Source organism: Sus scrofa, chromosome 9, assembly GCF_000003025.6.
Source record: "Sus scrofa isolate TJ Tabasco breed Duroc chromosome 9, Sscrofa11.1, whole genome shotgun sequence".
In the NCBI taxonomy this organism is placed as follows: domain Eukaryota; kingdom Metazoa; phylum Chordata; class Mammalia; order Artiodactyla; family Suidae; genus Sus; species Sus scrofa.
Genome location: NC_010451.4, coordinates 120,058,650 through 120,079,593, shown reverse-complemented (window position 1 = coordinate 120,079,593; position 20,944 = coordinate 120,058,650). Strand labels below are relative to the sequence as shown.

Here is a 20,944-nt window from a genome sequence, read left to right as displayed (position 1 = left end):
GCTTGGAGACATAACCCTCCCAGATGTCAGACAATACTACAAAGCTCGGTAATCAAAAAAGCATGGTATTGACACAAAAACAGATACATGGATCAATGAAACAGAAAAAAAGAACTCTGAAATAAACCCACATGCCTATAGTCAATCTTTGACAAAGGAGGAAAGAATATACAATAGAGAAAAGACAGTCTCTTCAGCAAGCAGTGTTGGCTCAGCAGAAATGAGTCTCATTAGTATCCATGAGGATGCAAGTTTGATTCCAGCTCTTGCTCAGTGGATTAAGGATCCAGCATTGCCACGAGATGTGGTGTAGGTCACAGACATGGCTTGGATCTAGCATTGCTGTGGCTGTGACATAGGTCACAGACATGGCTCAGATCTAGCATTGCTGTGGCTGTGGCATAGGCCAGAGGCTACAGCTCTAATTTGACCCCTAACCTGGGAACATCCATATGCCGCAGGTATGGCCCTTAAAAGACAAAAAAAAAAAAAAAAAGTATGAAAAAGAATATATTATATTTACTCACATATAATATATATAATTGAATCACTTTGCTGTACACTAGAAACATTTTATAAATTAACTATATATCAATTTAAAATTTTAAATAAAAAATAATGCTTTAAACACATACTAAAATCATGCAGAAAGAAATAATGTTACAACTGTTATTAATGTTGCAAATAATTTGCTTAGTTATATACCTCATATCATAGAACTAAATCAAACTCAGACAGAATATAATTAAGCATTTCTAAAACAAAAATTTTAAATAATGAAACATAAGAATATATTTGTACTAACTTAAGATAAATTTTCTAAATAATTAAGAAATGAAGGAGGACCATAAACATGCTTTAAGGTTTGAATAACTCTTTTAAATTGCTCAAACTTAAATAATACTTGGAATAATTGTAAATGACGGTAAAACCAACAATATAGAATAATTGAAAATAAATAAATGAAATACTACATATACTCAGATTCCACTTGATAGTCAAAAGAAACAAAATCCTTAAGGAAACGTAGGCTGTAAATGACACATTAGACCAGATGGACTTAACTGATATTTATAAAGCATTTCATCCCAAAGAAGCAGAATATACATTCTTCTCAAGGGCACATGGAACATTCTCCAGGATAGATCACATCAGGGCCACAAATCACATGTCAGTAAATTTAAGAAAACTGAAATCATATCAAGCATCTTTCCTGACCATAATACTATAAGACTATATAAATCAACCACAAGAAAAAAAAAACTGCAAAAAACACAGACACATGGAGATGAAACAATAACATGCTAAGAAACAACCAATGGATCACTGAAGTCAGAGGAAATCAAAAAATAACTACAGACAAATGAAAACAAAAACACAATGATCCAAAACCTATGCATACAGTGAATGCAGTTCTAAGAGGGAAGTTTATAGCAATACAAGCTTACCTCGGGAAACAAGAAGGATTTCAAATAAACAATCTAGTCTTATATCTAGAGTAACTAGAGAAAGAACAAACAAAACCAAAGTTAGGAGAAGGAAAGAAATCATAAAGATCAGAGCAGAAATAAATGAAACTGAGATGAAGAAAACAAAAAGATATTAATAAAACTAAAAGCTGGTTCTTTGAAAAGATTAACAAAATGTGTAAACCTTTAGCCAGATTCGTCAAAGGAAAAAGGGGGGGGATAAGGGCTGAAATCAATAAAATAAGAAATTAAAAAGGAGAAGTAACAATGGACATCAGAGAAATAGAAAGGATCATGAGACTAGAACAAACAAATATATGCCAATAAAATGAACAACCTAGAATAAACAAATTCTTAGAAAGGTACAAGCTTTCAAGACTGAACCAGAAAGAAATATAAAAATACAGACAGATTAGACACAAGTACTGAAAGTGAAACTGTGATTAGAAAAACTTCTAACAAACAAAAGTCCAGGACCAGATGGGTTTACAGGCCAATTCTATAATATTTAGAGAAGAGCTAACATCCATTCTTCTGAAACTATTTCAAAAAACTGCAGAGGAAGGAACACTCCCTAACTCACTCTATGAGGCCACCATCACCCTGATACAAAAAACAAAGATACCACAAAAAAAGAGAAAATTGTAATAACCTTACAAGATAGCTATCATTATCTCATACTTTACTGATGAGAAAATGGGGACTCTGAAAAACTATATGAAACTTTCTCAGCCATGTAACTAGACAACAGCATAGGTAAAAACCTGAGCCCATCTGTCCAATCCCAAAGATCTTTTCCTTTCCCTTACTCTGAGCTATAAGTAAAACACAAAACTGTAACAAAACAATACTTAAGTCCACATTTGGTAAGGTCATGGGGGAAAATTTTACTCATAAATTATTTCTGGCATTATTAACATGCTATATCTTTCTAGCGGAAAACCTCACAATATGTAATGAGCTATGAAGCAGTCCCATTCCAAGGTATAATCATTCCTGGTATACCCCAAAGAAATAAGCCAAACTAATGAGGACAGGGGGAGGGGAAGGTTCCCATAAGCAGAAAGTGAAATGGAAAGAAACTACAAACTAAATGTCCAATAAAGCCTACTTCACATTTCAATATAATATATTACCAGAGTGTCCAACATCCTTGCCATTTTTATTACTGGTCAATAAATGGAAATGCATATCAAATAGTCTTAAGTGAAAAAAAAAGGAAGACAATTTACACTGTTTATAACCCTTTTAAAAGTAAACATATGCCATGTGAAAAATAAAATATAAATTCAAATTGATCTAGCCTATTTTTTCTAAAGCCATTTAACTTCACAAATTATTTTAAGTTTGAGAAAATGTGATTGTCATATCATTTTAAAATTTATGCCAATACATCATATTAATGACCTCATAATTAATGAGTCCTCTGTTATGGACCAAAGTGTGTCCCCCTAACGTTCATATGTTGAAGCCCTCGACCTCATTTTGACTGTGGGCCTTAAAGGTTAAATGAGGTCATAAGGGTGGGGCCCTAATCCAGTACAGCTGGTGTCCTCATAAGAAAAGAGAAACCCAAGAGTCGCCTGTGCACTGAGGAAAGTGAGAATACAACAAGAAGACAGCCCCATCTACAAGCTGAGAAAGTCTCAGGAGAAAGCAATCTGACCACATCTTGATCTTAAGACTTCCAGCCTCCAAAATGCTAAGAAAATAAATTTGTTATTTAAGCTAGGTATTAAAATACCTAGACTGTGGTGTTTTGTTATGGAAGCCTTAGCAGACTAATACACCCAGAATATGTTTATTTAAAAATGAAAGAGTTGTATTGTTATTTTGGAGAATTTTAAATACAGTAGAATTATACATAAATAGCCTAAATTATTAAAGATCACTATATATATGTTTAAAAATGTTATTCATTAATTTCAATATGCTTAACTAGAGACAAATAAACATTATAAGTGACAAAACATGGGAACAACTGTAGGAGAGCTTAGATGCAACAGATGAGTGATAAAATGCTAGCCATGTGGGGTTACACATAGTGAAATGCAGTGACTCAAGAGAAAAGGCAGAAAGGGAATAAATTTCTCTGATTTGCAGAGATGCTTTTTTGGTAACTTGTGAAATAAAGCAAATAGAAGCCCCAATTATGGAGAAGATCTGAAGAAGTATATGTTTTTATAATAACCAGCCCTGGAGTTCTCCTACGGCACTGCAGGTTAAGGATCTGGTGTTGTAAATGCAGCAGCTTGGGATCACTGCTATGGCGCAGGTTTGATCCCTGAGCCAGGAACTTCCCCATGCTGGGGACTCAGCCAAAAAAAAAAAAACAAAACAAAACCTAGAGTGTACCACTATTAATTATATGTACATTTTATGAACTGAGTACTCTATTTTTTTCTAATTTAGCTACTGATTCCCTAGACTAAGTGAGGAAGCCTCTAGTTACTTAATAAAATAATGCACTATGTTGCCAGCACCAGAGTAGTGTCTACTGAGTTATTATATAAGGTCTTTTTCAGTAAGATTTTTATTAATAAGTTGATTAAACTTGAATGAAACTATTTAAAGAAAATTATCTAGAAGAAAAAAATAAAGCTTTCTAATTCCCAAGTTGGGAAAGTAACTAACACAGGGAAAGAGGATGTTGTTATTGCTATGACATTACAGATAAACAAAACATATTAACCCTAACCATAAAGGAGAACTACATATGCTATATTAAAATTCTTTTCCCACTTTTTAACCTTTCATTCCCATCTTTACCTACTGACAGAGGAAGAAAAATAATTTATGAATAAAATTTCTTCCCAGTAATTTTTCCTTTTAAGTGTTACAGACAGTGAATATATATAGTTTACATCCCGTGCATATCTATATTTTATAGTTTCTACTGTTTCACATAACTAGTGACAATTATGTAGACGATATGGTATTCTGTTGATTTGATATGAAGCAAATGTTTAATTAATCCTCTTTTATTGGCAGTTTCAAGTTATTTCTACTATTGCAAATATATTGACTCCATTCTTAGACATGGGCCCAAAGCAGCTGGAATTACTTTTAGTTATAAGAAGCATAAGTTTTGTTTTTTTTAATTTGTATTATTTGACCTACATATTGTAGCAGGTGAAGGAGTGTACATTGTTTAACTGGAGGGTTTAAGGTAGCATAATAGTGAAGCCTTTAGCTTTTACCTCTTCTATTGGTTAGAGATCCTGAGTATGGTATATTTCATTGCTTTAAGCATGAGATTAGCTGCATTCAGCTATGATACAAGAATTATTTATTACCTGTATATGCTCAGAACATGAGCATGCTCAGAATAAGTTTGGATTCACAGAATTTAAGACCAGAATATTACAATTTATTTACATTTGGTAATGTTAACAAATTCAACAATTGGGTACCCTCTTTCTGTTTCCTGTTTTTTTAAAAAACTATATCCATGTAAATTCACTTTCTTAATAGAAACAATACCAAATAAATACCGAACAACTGCTACGTGCCAGACACTATTTTAAATGTGTTAAATATATACCACATTATTTAATGCCTCTCACATCTTGCACTTCATCTTGCACAAGAAATATAACAAACACTAGTGAGTTTCAAATTTTTAAATATATTGACTTCCTTAAAGACATCTATATTATAATAATTCTACATCTTGCTTCAATACTATAATAGCAACTCTGATAAGAACATATTCTACTCACGTAGCATTTGGGAATAAATGCTACGTAAACTATAATTTACATAGCATTTTCTAATTTCATTTATCACTTTATAAAAAAGAAATCACTATCCAACAAAAGGGTAAAGAGAAATTCAGAAATTAAATTTCAAAAATGAGCACTGCCAGAGATGGAAGTAGAATTCCATCTATGGAATTGTAGTTTTCCCCTGCAGCGAATGAGAAATGAAGAAAAGTCCACATCTGCAGAAGGCTGGAAAACCACTCATGCAGACTCTAGGCTGGATAGAAGCTATAGCCCAAAGAGAAAAGGAAAATTTTTGACAAGAACGAGCTCTAATCTTCGCATGAAACAGTACACTTCTGCTTTAAGAGGCTGACTACTACTGAAGCACTTAGGAGATACCACAGTAACTAATAAAAACTGCTGGTCTGACTAGTAGGGACACTATGTACTGTTCTTTACTTCTTACACATGAAATCCCTTATAATCACACCTTAAAGTCTGTACATTCTTCCATTTGCATAATTACTATGTGATTAGAATGCATAAGATATGATGAAGGAATAAACACAGAACATTTTTATCATCTTAAGCAGATCACAAATGTGTAAAAAGCAGGGATACATTCTAAAGCACCTCACACATAAGTGAACTGCCAAAAGGTTAGCATACTTGCTAAAAACTGAGTGTCAACTACAAAAGTCCAAAAAAGTTTATAAATACAAAAAAAAAACAAAAAACAAAACAAAACCTGGAGTTTCAGTTGTGGCTCAGCGGTAACAAACTCAACTAGTATCCATGAGGACGCAGGTTCAATCCCTGGCCCCACTCAGTGGGTTAAGGATCTGGTATTGCCCGTGAGCTGTGGTGTTGGTTGCAGACATGGCTAGGATTCCATGTTGCTGTGGCTGTGGTGTAGGCCAGCAGCTGCAGCTATGATTCGACCCCTAGCTTTGGAACTTCCATATGTCATGAATATGCCCACTCCCCCTCCCCCCCAAAAACAAACAAACAAAAACTACAGCCTTCTTTTATCAAATGTATACATGTTAATTACTGAAGAGGCACTGATTCTAAGAATTTCTTTTAAACTCTCAATTTCCTTTGATGCTCCTTTACTCTGATCATCCTGTGATCATCTGGCAAAGAAACAGACATACCAGTATGCAAGAAAATACAACTACCTAGCCTTTCAAATATGTTAATAGAATATTAATAGAGGCGCATCAAGAAAGAATTTACTCTTGGTAATTATCTATAAGCCAAGGGTAAGAAGAAAATATATTTACTTAATAGTATAATTAAAACTCACTGAGCAAAGGAAAATCTAAGGGAGGATGAGGTTTAAGAGAAATATTGAATTTCTGTCACAAATATATTGGGAAAATTACACAGCTTTTCATTGATATTATTTTTAAAGGAATTAAACTGTACCCCAACAAGAAAATCATTCAACAATTCCCACAATTTTTAGAAAGAATTTAAACTTGTGCTGATACGGTCGGTCTTATAATAAAAAGTTTTCTAAAGGTAAGAGCTTATCCAAAAATGACCACAATTCAATGGAGCTGTGAGCAGTGTTAATAAGTAAACAGTGTTATTAAGGTTTACAAAAACAAAACCAAACAAATGTAGGTCCTAACTCATAACTGGAATAGCTCATCAGATAAAGTCAATCATTTCCAAGGCACTCAGATAAAAATTTAAGAGTTCTTTTTGTGACTTAAAATCTTATCATCAATGTAAAACATTTTAAAATATACCAAGTCCTAAAAGAATTTTTTAAATGTTGACATTCTTTTGTCTGAAATGAATCAAACACAAAGTTCTATTTTGTCATCTAAATAATCAAGATTTGCATCTTCTACTTCCATATTCCAAACTGTGTTTTTATGACATAAGCAATTCAAAATTCCAACTTATTAAAAGCTGCCAATACAATTCAGCTCTAAACATTTCTCTCTAATAACTTTTGTCAGTCTTTATGAAGAGGTAAGAGTAGAAAAAAATATTTTAATCCTCAACTTTGTAAGGGGGAGATGATTTGATTATGTCTCCCTCTAAAAGGGAATTAAAAAGGGTAAGAATAAAACAAAAACACATTTAGACAGGACCCACAGAGTTGAAGAGTATAACAATAAAAATTCCTTCTAAATCTATTTTTCACTATTAATTACTGTTAGTGATTTTCTGAAATTCCTTTTTAAAAATTATACTAATTAAGTAAATTTGTTTCATAATGAAAAATAGAATGGTTTGATGTATTATAAAACACAAAAATTCTACCAGTAATAAATTCCCTCTTTCCCCTTATTCATCACAATATACCTTCTCTTACTGATTCACTGGGTGATTCTCCTTTTAGACTCAGCATCCTGGAGAAGCCATTGGAAAGAGTAGAGAAAATACCACGGATGAAATACCCCTGCTGCTCAGACTCCACTGACCCCACCGAAGTCGGCCACCGTCTACCAAATCTGACACTGCCGCGGGGTTCTGGTTCTGACATAGATCTGCTGAATGGAACCCGAAGTGACCGGGTGTTGACCAGGTTCTCCGTCGCCACTGATGTTCCATGGACCTCGTTAGCAGAGGAAGAAACGTTATTCCCAACCATCTGTGGCAGGACCTCTTGTTGTGGTTCATCCAGGCCTCCTTTATTATTTTGCAATTGTTCCCTTTTGCCCCCTTTCCACCTAAAGCTGGGATGTGTCTGCCACCGATAAGCACCCAGTGGCTTTCCTAGATTGGAAACAGCCTGTTCATTTTTCTTCCTCTTGCTTTTCACTGGACCACACCATGGATAACTCTTTAAGCTTGTTCCAGGCTCTGAATGTGCATAAGCAGGTTCTGACAAAGATCTTCCATAGCTTGGAGGACAAGGTGATGTTTGTCTCTTGAAAATACTCATCTTCCGGGACTCCATTTTTTAACAACTTCTCGAGACTTTAAATTTCCTCTGCTCTGCAGTCGTTGCTGTTGAACCACACTTGTCCGTGCAGTCCAAAACATTCAACTGCTTAAGCAGCTTTCTTTGTGTGGCTTTGAACCACAGCAGATGTTGCTGCTTAAAAGCTGGTGTCATGTTATTACCCCATTTTCCCAGATCTCCAAAATTTCAGCAAGCACCCAAAAACCTTCTGTCTGAATCAAATTATCTTCAGAGTACAGAAAAGAAGATAATCTCGCTTCCTGCAGTAGGTTACATTTCTATACTGAGTTTTCAGGAAATGGTTTTTTTTTTTTTTTTTTTTTTAAAAAAAAGAGAGAAGTGAAATAAAAGTGACAAAAAACCCACAAACACCTTTTTGGACCAATAGCAGTTAACACCATGTGAATGATAGTGGGTTAAAAACAGATTGTGAAAGTACTCAAGCTGACATCCACATTTTCGGGAAAAAGGAGAAAAAGCTTGCCTAGAAGCCCGCTCTTCAAGTGACAGCTCTTCAGAATAGTTTTTAAAGTGTGTATTTCAAGAAAAATCATTGTTATTTCCACTATAACTTCTCTCAAAGTTAATACTGTTTTTCAACCAATAGGTAAGGGCATATACATACTGTTTTGTACAAGTAGGCAATGCAAAAAGGAGGAAAAAAAGGACAAAAGAATGCCAAAATAGAAAACCATTTTTAATGTAAACATACTAGGGAGAATTTAAAAAGAGTAAATGGATAAAAAGAGAAAAGGGATAGAGAGTATTTGTTATGAACTATAGCAAAGGAAAAGGAAAGTCTTGAGGCAAAATCTTGTGGGAACTGGAACACAGGAAAGTACATACTTAAATGTTTCTAGAAGGGAAAAGTTTGCTTTGTAAATCTTATTGGGATATGTTGTCTGGAAAAAATATTCCCTATCTATTTAACCAAAGAAATTCCTTCATTCCTCTTTGTGCTATTTACAACTTTAAAAAAGAGCTGACTACTTAAAATTTTGTAAAAGCAAGTACCTTGTATTGAACCAAGATGATGAATGCCAAATTTTTGGCTGGTTAAAATTTTTTTTCAACTCTCTGCTCATAAACTCCTGAAAATAGGGGTTTCAAATGGAAAGCCTGACAGACTTCAGACCACCAATAAAAGAGATATAACATGGCAATCAAATCACTTTGCAAGCTGTATAAAAAATGATGATTTCATGCGGAAAACTAAAAACCCATCCATTTATTTGTAGAACATGCACAATGAAAAACATTTCTCACTCTAAGTATCTCTTATTACTGTCAAATAGTAAAGTTAGTAATACATCTATTCTTTGAAAATATATTAAAATGTTCTAGTTATTGCCATTATCATAAAATAACCTTAATCAATAATCATCTCTAAGTTTATACATTCCTACATTAAATAAATGTCAAGGAGTTCCCATCGTGGCTCAGTGGAAACGAATCTAACATCTATGAGGATGCAGGTTCCATTTCCTGGCCCCATTCAGTGGGTGAAGGATCCGGCGTTGCCGTGAGCTGTGGTGTAGGTCGCAGACGTAGCTTGGACCTGGCATTGCTGTGCCTGTGGTATAGGCCAGTGGCGATAGCTCTGATTCAACACCTAGCCTGGGAACCCCCATATGCCATGGGTGCGGACCTAAAAAGACAAAAAAAAAAAAAAGGAAAGAAATGCTGAAATATTCAAGTTTCCCAAAAGCATAATATACCACATTAGAGTATGTTACAATCATAAAATTTCCCCTTGTTTTAAAAAACATTTAGAAACATGAATTTGTACCAGAGAAAAACAATGACATTAAGTTCTAATCTCTATTTATGGCACATTACACAATCCACAAAAACTAATCTGTAATGGAAAATAGACATAATGTAAAACATAAAAGCTTATAAGCTTATAAAAGAAATTATAACAGTATTTTTGTGAACTCAGGGTAGGCAAATACTTCTTAGAATACAAAAAAGTAATAATCATAATAAGAAAACTGATAGCTACAAATTCATAAAATCAAAACCTCTGTTCAATAAAAGACATACTAAGAAATCAGTAAGCAAGCTACAAAATGAGAGAAAATATTCACAATACAAATATCGCACAATCTGTGCCAAAAATAAAAGGAACTCCTAAAACTTATTAGTAAAAATGAAAATCCAATTTTTAAAAATAGTTGAACAAACCTTTCACAAAGAAAGTTATATGAATGGTCAATAAGCATACAGAAAAAGTATTAGTATTTAGAGAAATGCAAATTAAAGCCATAATGAGGTATCACTCACATTCACTAAAATAGCTAACATTTAAAGGGCTACTAGTGCCAGATGTTGGGTGAGGATGTGGAACCACCCAAAATCTCACAATTAGTAATGAAAGCATGAAATGATATAATTTCTATGGAACAAATGACATTTTTTAGAAGATAAACATAACATCTACTCAATGCACATCAGTTCCACTCTCAGGGATTTACCAAGTGAAATGAAATACAAACTTGTACTTCAATGTTCACAGCAGCTTTATTTTATAATACCCATAAACTGAAAACAACCCAAATGTCCATCACAGTAGAATGGATAGTGATACTTTCATACAATGGTATACCACTCAGCCATAAAAATAAACTACTAAGACACAAAGCAATGTGAATCAATACCACAAATATTATGCCAACAAACAGAATTAGACACAAAAGAGCACATTCTGTATGATCCATTTCTAGAGTTCAAAAATGGGCTAATCTATAATGGGGGAAAATCTAGAAGGCTGTTGTCAGTGCTGGAAGGCACTATCAATAAGAAAAGGGCATCGGAAGCTTTCTGGGGTGATGTCTTGATATAAATGTGAGTGTGAGTATATGTATTTATCAAAACTCATCTAATTATTCCCTTAAGATTTATGCACTTTTTCATAATTAAATTTTACATAACAAAAACTGTAAGCAATACCGAACTCTAGTTAGTAGGTTTGCTTATCCAGTGTTATGGGTTAGCAATTCAGAAACCACTTTCTGGGTATTACACTTAAGGGAAGGAGTAAATACACTGAAGAGAATGAATGAATGAATGCAAACAGACAGACATACCAGTACTGGAACAAACCAACATTATGTACCTCCTGATATGATGAACCACGAAGGAATAGTTTGTGAATTAATGTCGGCATTAAAAGTAATGCATAATTTTGAATTTGATCCTAAGGGGGAGCTATGAAAAACATTATTAGAACAATTAACAAAATTTGAATATAGATTATGGATTAGATAATAGAATCATATCAACATTAAGTTTCCTGATTTTGATTATGAAAGAGAATGTTCTTATTCTTAGGAAATTCACATTGAAGTATTTAGGGATATAGAGGCATGATGTTTCCAACTTACTCTCAAACAACTCCAGGAAAAAAACTATGCATGTAAAGGCATACAAAATATGATTTAAAAAAAGGGGGCAAACTGTACACAATTACTGAATCTAGGTAAAGAGTATATGGGAGTTTCCTGCACGCTTGTAAATTTTCTACAGGTATGAAATTACATCAAAATAAGGACATTGCACAAGCAAATGTTTTTAAAATTTCACAGCTATTTCCTTTGAGTCTATAAAACAGACATTTTCTTTTGGCTGCCCACAGTTAACATTCCGGATATATCCTTCCAGTCTCTTTACTAAGCATGTAGGCAGGTAACATGTTTTAAAAATAGGGATTGTATAACAGTGTTTTATTACATTTTATCCTTGATATTAGCAGTCTTTGAAAACAAATTTTATTTTTTTATTTTATGGCGACACCTGTGGCATTTGGAAGTTCCTGGACCAGGGATCAAATCCAAGCCACAGCTGTGACCTACACCACAGCTGTAGCAACACTGGATCCTTAACCCACTGCACCTGGCTGGGGGTCAAATCTGCCCACCACAGAGACAACACTAGATCATTAATCTGCTGCACCATAAACTCCAAACACAGATATTTTTATTATTAATACTATAACAGTCCCTATTTCAGAGTACTTTTGAGTAATATATAAAACAAAACATCTAGGAGTTCCCGTCGTGGCGCAGTGGTTAATGAATCCGACTAGGAACCATGAGGTTGCGGGTTTGGTCCCTGCCTTGCTCAGTGGGTTAATGATCCGGCGTTGCCGTGAGCTGTGGTGTAGGTTGCAGACGTGGCTCGGATCCCTCGTTGCTGTGGCTCTGGCGTAGGCCGGTGGCTACAGCTCCGATTCAACCTCTAGCCTGGGAACCTCCATATGCCGCGGGAGCGGCCCAAGAAATAGCAACAACAACAACAACAAAAGACAAAAGACAAAAAAAAAAAAAAAAAAATCTAGTTTCACAGGTTTCATGAGAGGAAAGTTAATCAAGATCACTCTAGTAAAATACCTCAGTGAAAAACTAAATTTAACACATAATTTTGAGAAAACTTGCACCACAGGAGTAGAATTTGAACCCCATAATCAACACTGTAAAATTCAGAAACTCAGTATTAAACGAGAAAATATTTTTACAGTCTAAATAGGTAAGGTAAAAATAATTACCACAGTTTCTAAACTTATCAACTCTATTCTTTTGAGGAACTACTACCATTCTTCTTATCATAAACTTCCCTATTTAAGGAATATGGAAGTAGAAAACATTAAATAGCACAGAAAAAGATTCTAGCAAAATCAGAAAGCAAAAGAAATACAGATTGAGGAAGTGACAGTCTCTGAAGTAGGAATAATCAAACAAAGAAGATTCATTTCTCTCACATCTGGCTAAAGTTGGATTATCTGCTATCATGAAAGCCAATATTGTTTATGTTGGTTATTCCTCCAAGTTCGATCTTTCATCTGAATTTAAGTCAATAACTTGACACTCTTCATTTTCTGAATTTTCTCAAAGATATATAATGCATTTATAATTTTAAAGAAAATACATTTCATAATTTCTTAAAATTAGAAACAATGACACTAGTACCACTAAACTACCACATTCATCATGAATCCTAATATACTGCTTGGACTATCATAATAAGAAAGTTTCTGTCAGCTCAAGTATCGAATAATTTATTTTAATTTTTTTTCTTTTTTATGGCCACACCCATTCCTGGTCTAGGGGTCAATTCAAAGCTGCAGCTGCATGCCTATGCCACAGCCACAGCAATGCCAGATCCAAGCCACATCTGCGACCTATACCACAGCTTGCGGCAATACTTGATTCTTAACCCAACTGAACGAGGCCAGGGATTGAACCTGCTTTCTCATAGACACTATGTTGGGCTCTTAACCCACTGAGCCACAAACGGAATTCCTATTTTTAAAAAAATTTCTTAATAATAACTTGTCATATTTAAAGCACAGCTTTAAGAACCACGCTGGTTGCTATGTCAACAGAAACAATGTCGCTAAACACCCAAGTAAGTATTTACCTTCACACAGGGCCATATTTCAAATTATTACTGAGTGCCTACTATGTAGGACTGTATCAGGCACTGCATTAGAACTAGAGGAACAAAAAGATTAGAACAGACACTGTCCCTGCCCTCTTGTCAGTCTTTTCTGGCCAACCAGCAGTTCCCGATATTAGGAAGGGGAGTCTATACAATGTTAGGGAAGTGTGTAGCAAGGGTTATCTGAAATCTGAAGGACAGCTGTGACACCTAGAGGGATGGATGTGGCTCACACCAAGTATGGAGAACTGAGATAGCTGGTAGTTGGTCAAGATGTATGCTTCTCAGTATTTCCGACAGCACCATGGCTTACTTGGATGTAGTTTTCTGTATTCAGCTAACGTTTCTCAAACAAATAACACATAAGCAAATATAAAATTCATGTAATGCTCAAATTGTTCCCTACTGTCAAAACAAGCATAGTATAAAATTAAATTTAAAAAAAATTTAAAACACTTGAAATGTATAAAAAAATTATTTTAAAAATCAAAAACCAAAACAAAAAACTAAGCATGACAATAAAGTTGACTATATTTTTTCTTTTCCATATAACTCGTACGGCAAAAATGCAGGTAAAAATCAACAAGAAGGCACAATAAAAGCAGAGGGGAAATAGCTCTTAACTTTAGTAAACTCCACCCCTTCGTTTAAACTTTTCATTTTTTTTTTCTTCCTCCTCTCTATATCAGAACATTAAGAACCAACGAATCGGAGTTCCCATCATGGCTCAGTGGTTAACATATCCGACTGGGAACCATGAGGTTGTGGGTTCAATCTCACTGGCCTTAATCAGTGGGTTAAGGATTGGCGTTGCTGTGAGCTGTGGTGTAGGTTGCAGACGTGGCTCGGATCCCGAGTTGCTGTGGCTCTGGTGTAGGCCAGTGGCTGCAGCTCTGATTCGACCCCTAGCCTGGAACCTCCATATGCTGTGGGAGCAACCCTAGAAAAGGCAAAAAGACAAAAAAAACAAAAAAACAAAAAACCTTAATCAGTGGGTTAAGGATTGGAGTTGCTGTGGGCTGTGGTGTAAGTTACAGACGTGGCTCGGATCCCGAGTTGCTATTGCTGTGGTGCAGGCCAGTGGCTACAGCTCCAATTGGACCCCTAGCCTGGGAACCTCCATATGCCACAGGTGCAGCCCTAAAAAAGACAAAAAGACTAAATAAATAAATAAAGCCCAAAAACCCACAGTTAAAAAAAAAAAAAAAAAAAAACTGTTTAAAAAAAAAAAAAAAAAGAACCAACAGATGAAACAAATGATTAGGCCCAGAGAACCAAACATAAAAAGATACTGCAACAGATCTGCTTGTGGACCAATGAGAGTGCTTTGTATCGTGTATGAATCACCAGGAGACTGATTTAAAATGGAGATTTTGCTTGACTACATATGGGTGAGGGCCTGATACTCTACATTGCTAACAAGCTCCTGGCTGATACCCACGTTACTCATTCATGGGCCAAATTATGAAAGTAAGCTGTACATAGATTTTTAAATAAAAGGACTAAAGGAATTCTCAAGGTTCCCATGAGACTCGGTCAAGTTCACCAAAATGAAATATTGTTATTGGGATTTGAGGAGAAAGTGAGAATATGCGCCTCAAGTTTTCTGTGAAAGCGAGCGTGATATATCACATAGAGACTTAGCCTGTGATCATGTGATGAGAATCAAAATGTAGAAATCCCAGCAAACCTCTTTCTTGCAGACAGCAAAGACCATCTACAACATATAACTCAAGCACAATTAAAACTCCAATAATCTTCTGCACTTTATGAATTGCAGCATTTTTTTAATGGAAAAAAGCAAGGGAGGGAGATGGGAATGACCAATAGGAAAAAGACCAAATAAATCACAGTTCATAACTATGCAAAAACAAACATGCATTTATATGTGCCATAACGACACACATTTTTTAAGACCAACTACCTGTGGGGAGTACAACTGAGACATCACTTTTCATCTTTTTAGTTTTTATCTTTTAACTGTAAGTATATGCTATATTCATAATAATAAGAAAAACTTTAAAAAAGAAATTTATATGTAAGAGGTCTAAGAGAGAAGGTAGAAAAACAAGATACACTCTAAAAAGTAGATCATGATCCCACTTTTGTTGAAGATTATCATTAATATGTCAGTATGTACATGAGAAAATCTGCTGATATGTCTTTAAATGCTGGGTTTTTTTTGTTTTTTTTGTTTTTTTTGTCTTTATGCCTTTTCTAGGGCCGCTCCGGCGGCATACGTAGGTTCCCAGGCTAGGGGTCGAATCAGAGCTGCAGCTGCTGGACTATGCCAGAGCCACAGCAACAAGGGATCCAAGCCGCATCCGTGACCTACACCACAGCTCCCAGCAATGTTGGATCCTTAACCCAACGGGCAAGGCCAGGGATCAAACCCGCAACCTCATGGTTCCTAGTCAGATTCGTTAACCACTGAGCAACGACAAGAACTCCCAAATGTTTTTCTTTTTTAGCAACAATAAAATCCATTGTTATTTTTGTTGCTACAGGAGATTTTAATTTTTAGACTATTAATTTCTGTAATATATGAAATTTTACAATGGGTATGTATTTTTATTCCTTTTCAACGCAGAAAGTTTATTTTTAAATCTACCCACAGCAAAAATGAAAGCTTTAACATTAACTCAGAGAATCAGAATTAGGGAATAGAGAACTGAACAAATCATCACAGATTAAATTACCCAACTCTTTCCTATACTCAAGGCCAGAGAGAAGAACCTGTCCATCACTACTTAGTTAACAGTAAAAAACAAAACAAATAAAAAAGAACACAAGAGTATTCTAATTCGCTTTAGGATTCCATAACCTCTTTAAACTGGCATTTTCCAAATTACAACCCACAGAACACATTTGAGAACTTTAGGCTTACAGAGCACAAGTGTGACATTAAATCCAGATATTCTAGTGTTATTTAGTATAAATGCTAAAAATCTTTCTTTTTTACAGGTTAAAACAGGATATCAATTTCTCATTAAAATGGCTTTTTAGGTTTATGTCAACTATGGAGGCAAGTACAGATGAAAAGGCAAAACTTGAGCTTTCTCAGTTTACAAATACTAGTCTGCCACCACTTCCTATCTTAAGATGCACCTATTCTATCTACATTGAAATTCTATCCTATAAATCCCACGTGCTCTTCTGTAACAGAAGACATGACATATGCTACAATTAACAAAAAGTTCTGGAGTTCTGTTACTAGAATAAGAGAGTACATACATCTTAGATCAACTCATGAAAAGCTTTAAAAACAGGATTAATTTCTATAAACCACAAGAAGACATCTTTCAAAAATACAAAGTTCTTGTTTATATGAAGCTAAGTAATTAATAACAAAACATCCCCTTCCCATCTCCTATCACTGGAGCACATCTGCTTCCCGATGAAACACTTCCTGTGGCAAAAATTACCTCCCTTCTAAGTAGTAATAGAACTCAAAGACACACCTGACATGTACACAATTGCTTCTCATTTAAGAGACAAAGATATGTCTAAGAGGGCTAAACAAAGATTATTTTTAACAGACAACTGTTGGAATCTATAATAATTTTTTAAAATAAGAAAACATTTCAAAATAAAGACAAAAACACATGATCCCTAATGCCACAATCAAAGTTATTTTTTTAAATGAAAAAATAAAGGGAGTTCCCATTGTGGCTCAGTGGTAATGAACCCAACTAGCATCCATGAGGACGCAGGTTTGAGCCCTCGTCCCACTCAGTGCACTAAGGATCCGTCATTGCCATGAGCTGCAATGCAGGCTGCAAATGTGGATTGGATCCCGAGTTGCTGTGGCTGTGGTGTAGGCAGATAGCTGCAGCTCCAATGAGATCCCTAGCCTGGGAACTTTCATATGCTGCAGGTGCAGTCCTCAAAAGCAAAGCAAAATAAAATAAAATAAAATAATTTTAAAAATAATTTCTGGTTTTCTTCTTACCTCTCTGATCACACCTTTTCTGTCTCCTTTGAGTTTCATTCTTCTCTATCTAGTCTCTAGATGTTAGAAGTTCTTCTAACTGGGTCCTAGACACCCCGTCTTCATACTCCTGCCGCACACATCATCATTCACAGTTACCACAGCAACTTAGCAACATACTCATATATTCAATTTGACATTTTACGGCCTCTCAAATTCAAAATGTATAAAACCTAACTTATGATCTTTCCTTTAAAGTCTGGTCTTATTCCAGGGTCTCTTGCCCTAATAAAAAGTACCATATCCACTCAGCTGTACAAGCCCCAAACCTTAGTCATCTCCCTCTCTTACTGTTCAATATCAAACCCATGAGTCTCACTGTTGTCCCTTCTAAGTATCATTTAATCTATCTACTTCTCACCATTTCCTCTAAATCAACCCACTATCATTTCTCACCTGGACTATATCAGCCTCCTAAATTCATCTACCTACGTATACTGTGGCCCTCTGCAAACCATTCCTACTGTAGTCAGAAGAATCTTTTCAGAATGTAAATTTACTGCATACTGTTTAAAACCTTTCAACCGCTTCCCACTACTCTTAAGAAAACAACAACAAACAACCAAAATTCCTCAACATAGCCTGGTCCCTACTCACTGCACCCCTCTAGCCTCCCTTCAAATCCTTTTGGTCCTTCATACTAGCCACTCTCCTTCCCCACCACAGAGCTCTTGACCACACGGCAACCTCTACTGCAAAGGATCTTTCTACCCTCATCGACTATCCACTCAAGGTGTGGGTTTCAGTTCAAGCGTTACTTTCTGAGGGAGGCCTTTCATGACCTCCTTGACTAGGTCTAATCCCCTTTTCATTGGCCGTGAGAGCCCCATACATCTCCCTATTACAGTTATGGTTGTATTTGGGCATTTCCTTGTGAGATTATTAATCCATGCATGTTTTACCCACAAAACTGTAATTTCCATGCCTGTCTCATTATCTACAGGGTCCTCAATGCTTGACATATGGTAGGCACTCAATAAATGTTTGTTGAATTGATTAATAAAATCTGAGAAAGATCTATAATAAAAGTACCTAACTTCAGACTAGTAGTAAGAAGGGTAAGTGATCGTTTGAGTTTATCATTATTTCTGATACTAAGAAGATCATATTAAAATACATCTGATGGGGAGTGGCAGGGGAGAGAAGACAGTCAAATACTCTCCAGGGATTTGTTTTCCCTGAACCAGGTGGCTATTTGTTTCTTCAAGGATATGGATAGAAAGAAGTATTAACATAGGAAAATAAGAGAATGTGGTGAAATGAGAAGAGGGCAAAAAACAGGCAAGAGATACTGCTTTAATTGTTAAAATTTTTTTTTCCAGAAATGCCAATTTAGTTGTAGAAACTATTATCTGCCTTTTCCAGGTTCTCTTAAAAATTATTTTTAACATTAGGATCACTGTTGGGAGAAAATCTTAAATAAGCATGAAGAGATAACTATAAGACTCAAGAAGTTCCATACTTTTTTTAATGAGCATATACTTGGAAAATGAACAAAATTCTGATAACCTGAAATAAATATTAGCATTGTACATCTGATAAATAACCAAAGCAGCTTAGATTGAGGTAGACTTAGCCAAACCCCAAAAGTGAGGGTGCCAAAGGAAAGAATTAGGAATTATTCTATTTTATTTTCTTTATTTTTATGGCTGCATCACTGGTATATAGCAGTTCCCAGGCTAGGGGTCGAATCGGTCTATACCACAGCCACAGCAACACCAGATCTGAGCTGTGTCTGTGACCTACACCATAGCTTGTGGCAACACCAGACACTTAACCTACTGAATGAGACCAGGGATTGAACCTGTATCCTCATGGATACTATGTTGGGTTCTTAACCCGCTAAGCCACAATGAGAACTCCAAGGAATTAGGAATATTTTATTATAATCTAAGGTACTTATACTACCTGTGTGAAACAATATAACATCATTTAAAAGTGGACTTAGATTAGCTATAAACATATATACCAAATTCTAGGGCAACCACTTAAGAAGTTTTTTTTTTTAATAAGAAGGAAAAAAATAGAATCATATGAAATGATCAATTAAAATCACAAAATGCAAAAAGGAGTGGAAGGCAAATATAAAAATAAAGAACAAGGGCAACAAATAGAAAACAGTAATAAATGTAGTAGATACTAATCCAGCTATATCAATAATCACTTTAAACATCAATGGTCAATTAAAATGATCTGTTAAAAGACAGAGATTATCAGTGGGGATCAAAACACAAAGCCCAACTATATATCATCTATAAGACACCTGCTTTAAATATAAAGACACAAATAAATTAAAAGCAAAGGAATTGAAAAAGATGTACCATGCTAACATATAACATATTATGTGCTAATGAAATGAAAGCTAAAGTAACTACATTAATTTCAGATAGAGCAGAATTCAGAGCAAGAAAAAGAATCAGGGATAGATAAAGGTTTACATCATTATAAAAGAGTCAATTTCCCAAGAAAATATGAGAATCCTTAATGTATGAGTGTCAAACTACATGAGGTAAAAACTCTAAGGAGAAACAGGTGAATCTCTGATTATAGTTGGAGGTTGCAACCACCTCTCTATGAGAAATGAACAGATTCATCAGACAGAAAATCAGTAAGGACACAGTTGAACTCATCAGCACCATCAATCAACTGCATATAATTAACATCCATAGATTACTTTATCCAATAACAACAGAATACACATTCTTTTCAAACTCAAGTTCAAAATACACAAAGATGAACCATATTCTGCGGCATAAAATACACCTTAAATTTGAAAGACCAGAAACCATACAACATATGTTCTCAGACCAACGTGGAATAAACTAGAAATCAGTAACAGAAAGATAGCTGAGAAATTGTGAATTATCTGGAGATCAGAGTAGTCTCAAGATGAATTTTTTTGAAACTGTGAACTAAAGGGAAATGAAAATAAAACTTATTTGAGTTTGTGGGATGTGACAAAAGAAGAACCTAAAGGGAAACTGAATGCACATATTAGTAAAGAAGAAAGATCTAAGATCAAAAAACTAAGCTTCTATCTAGGATTCCAAAAAAAAAAAAAAAATGAATCCAAATTGATTATGTCTGAATATAAGTCTTATTAAAACAAGGAAACTCAAATACTCCAAAATTATGATATTTAAAGATTCATGCATATCTAAGTCATATATACCACAGTCAGCATGACTCAAAAAAAAAAAAAAAAAAAAAGGAGATCAAGACAGTAGATGAGGTAAGAGAGACAACCTCTCAAGAGGTCTAGTCCTAGGAGCAAATGTAACCTTGAGCTAGGCCAATCCTAGCACTAGGGAAAGCCTCCACCAAGTTGTACTATTCTGTCAAGAGATGGAAAATCTTCTGAAGTATTTGCTCCAAAGAGACACAGAAATTTCAGATTATCCATACTCAT

At 35.0% G+C, this 20,944-nt stretch overlaps 1 protein-coding gene across 7 annotated transcripts in view; it reads right to left on the bottom strand.

Annotated features, from left to right (window-relative positions):
• Positions 1 to 20,944, bottom strand: part of RASAL2 (RAS protein activator like 2) — a 388,515-nt gene that overhangs the window by 250,224 nt on the left and 117,347 nt on the right. For 2 of the 7 annotated variants that reach the window (XM_021063712.1, XM_021063719.1), the window contains exon 1: positions 7,502 to 8,429. The exons of 4 other annotated variants lie outside the window; for them this stretch is intronic. The gene's annotated coding sequence lies outside the window, so the exon portion shown is untranslated. Of the gene's footprint in view, positions 1 to 7,501; positions 8,430 to 20,944 lie in introns of those variants that run through there. One more of the 7 variants, XM_021063717.1, reaches the window with a different exon arrangement.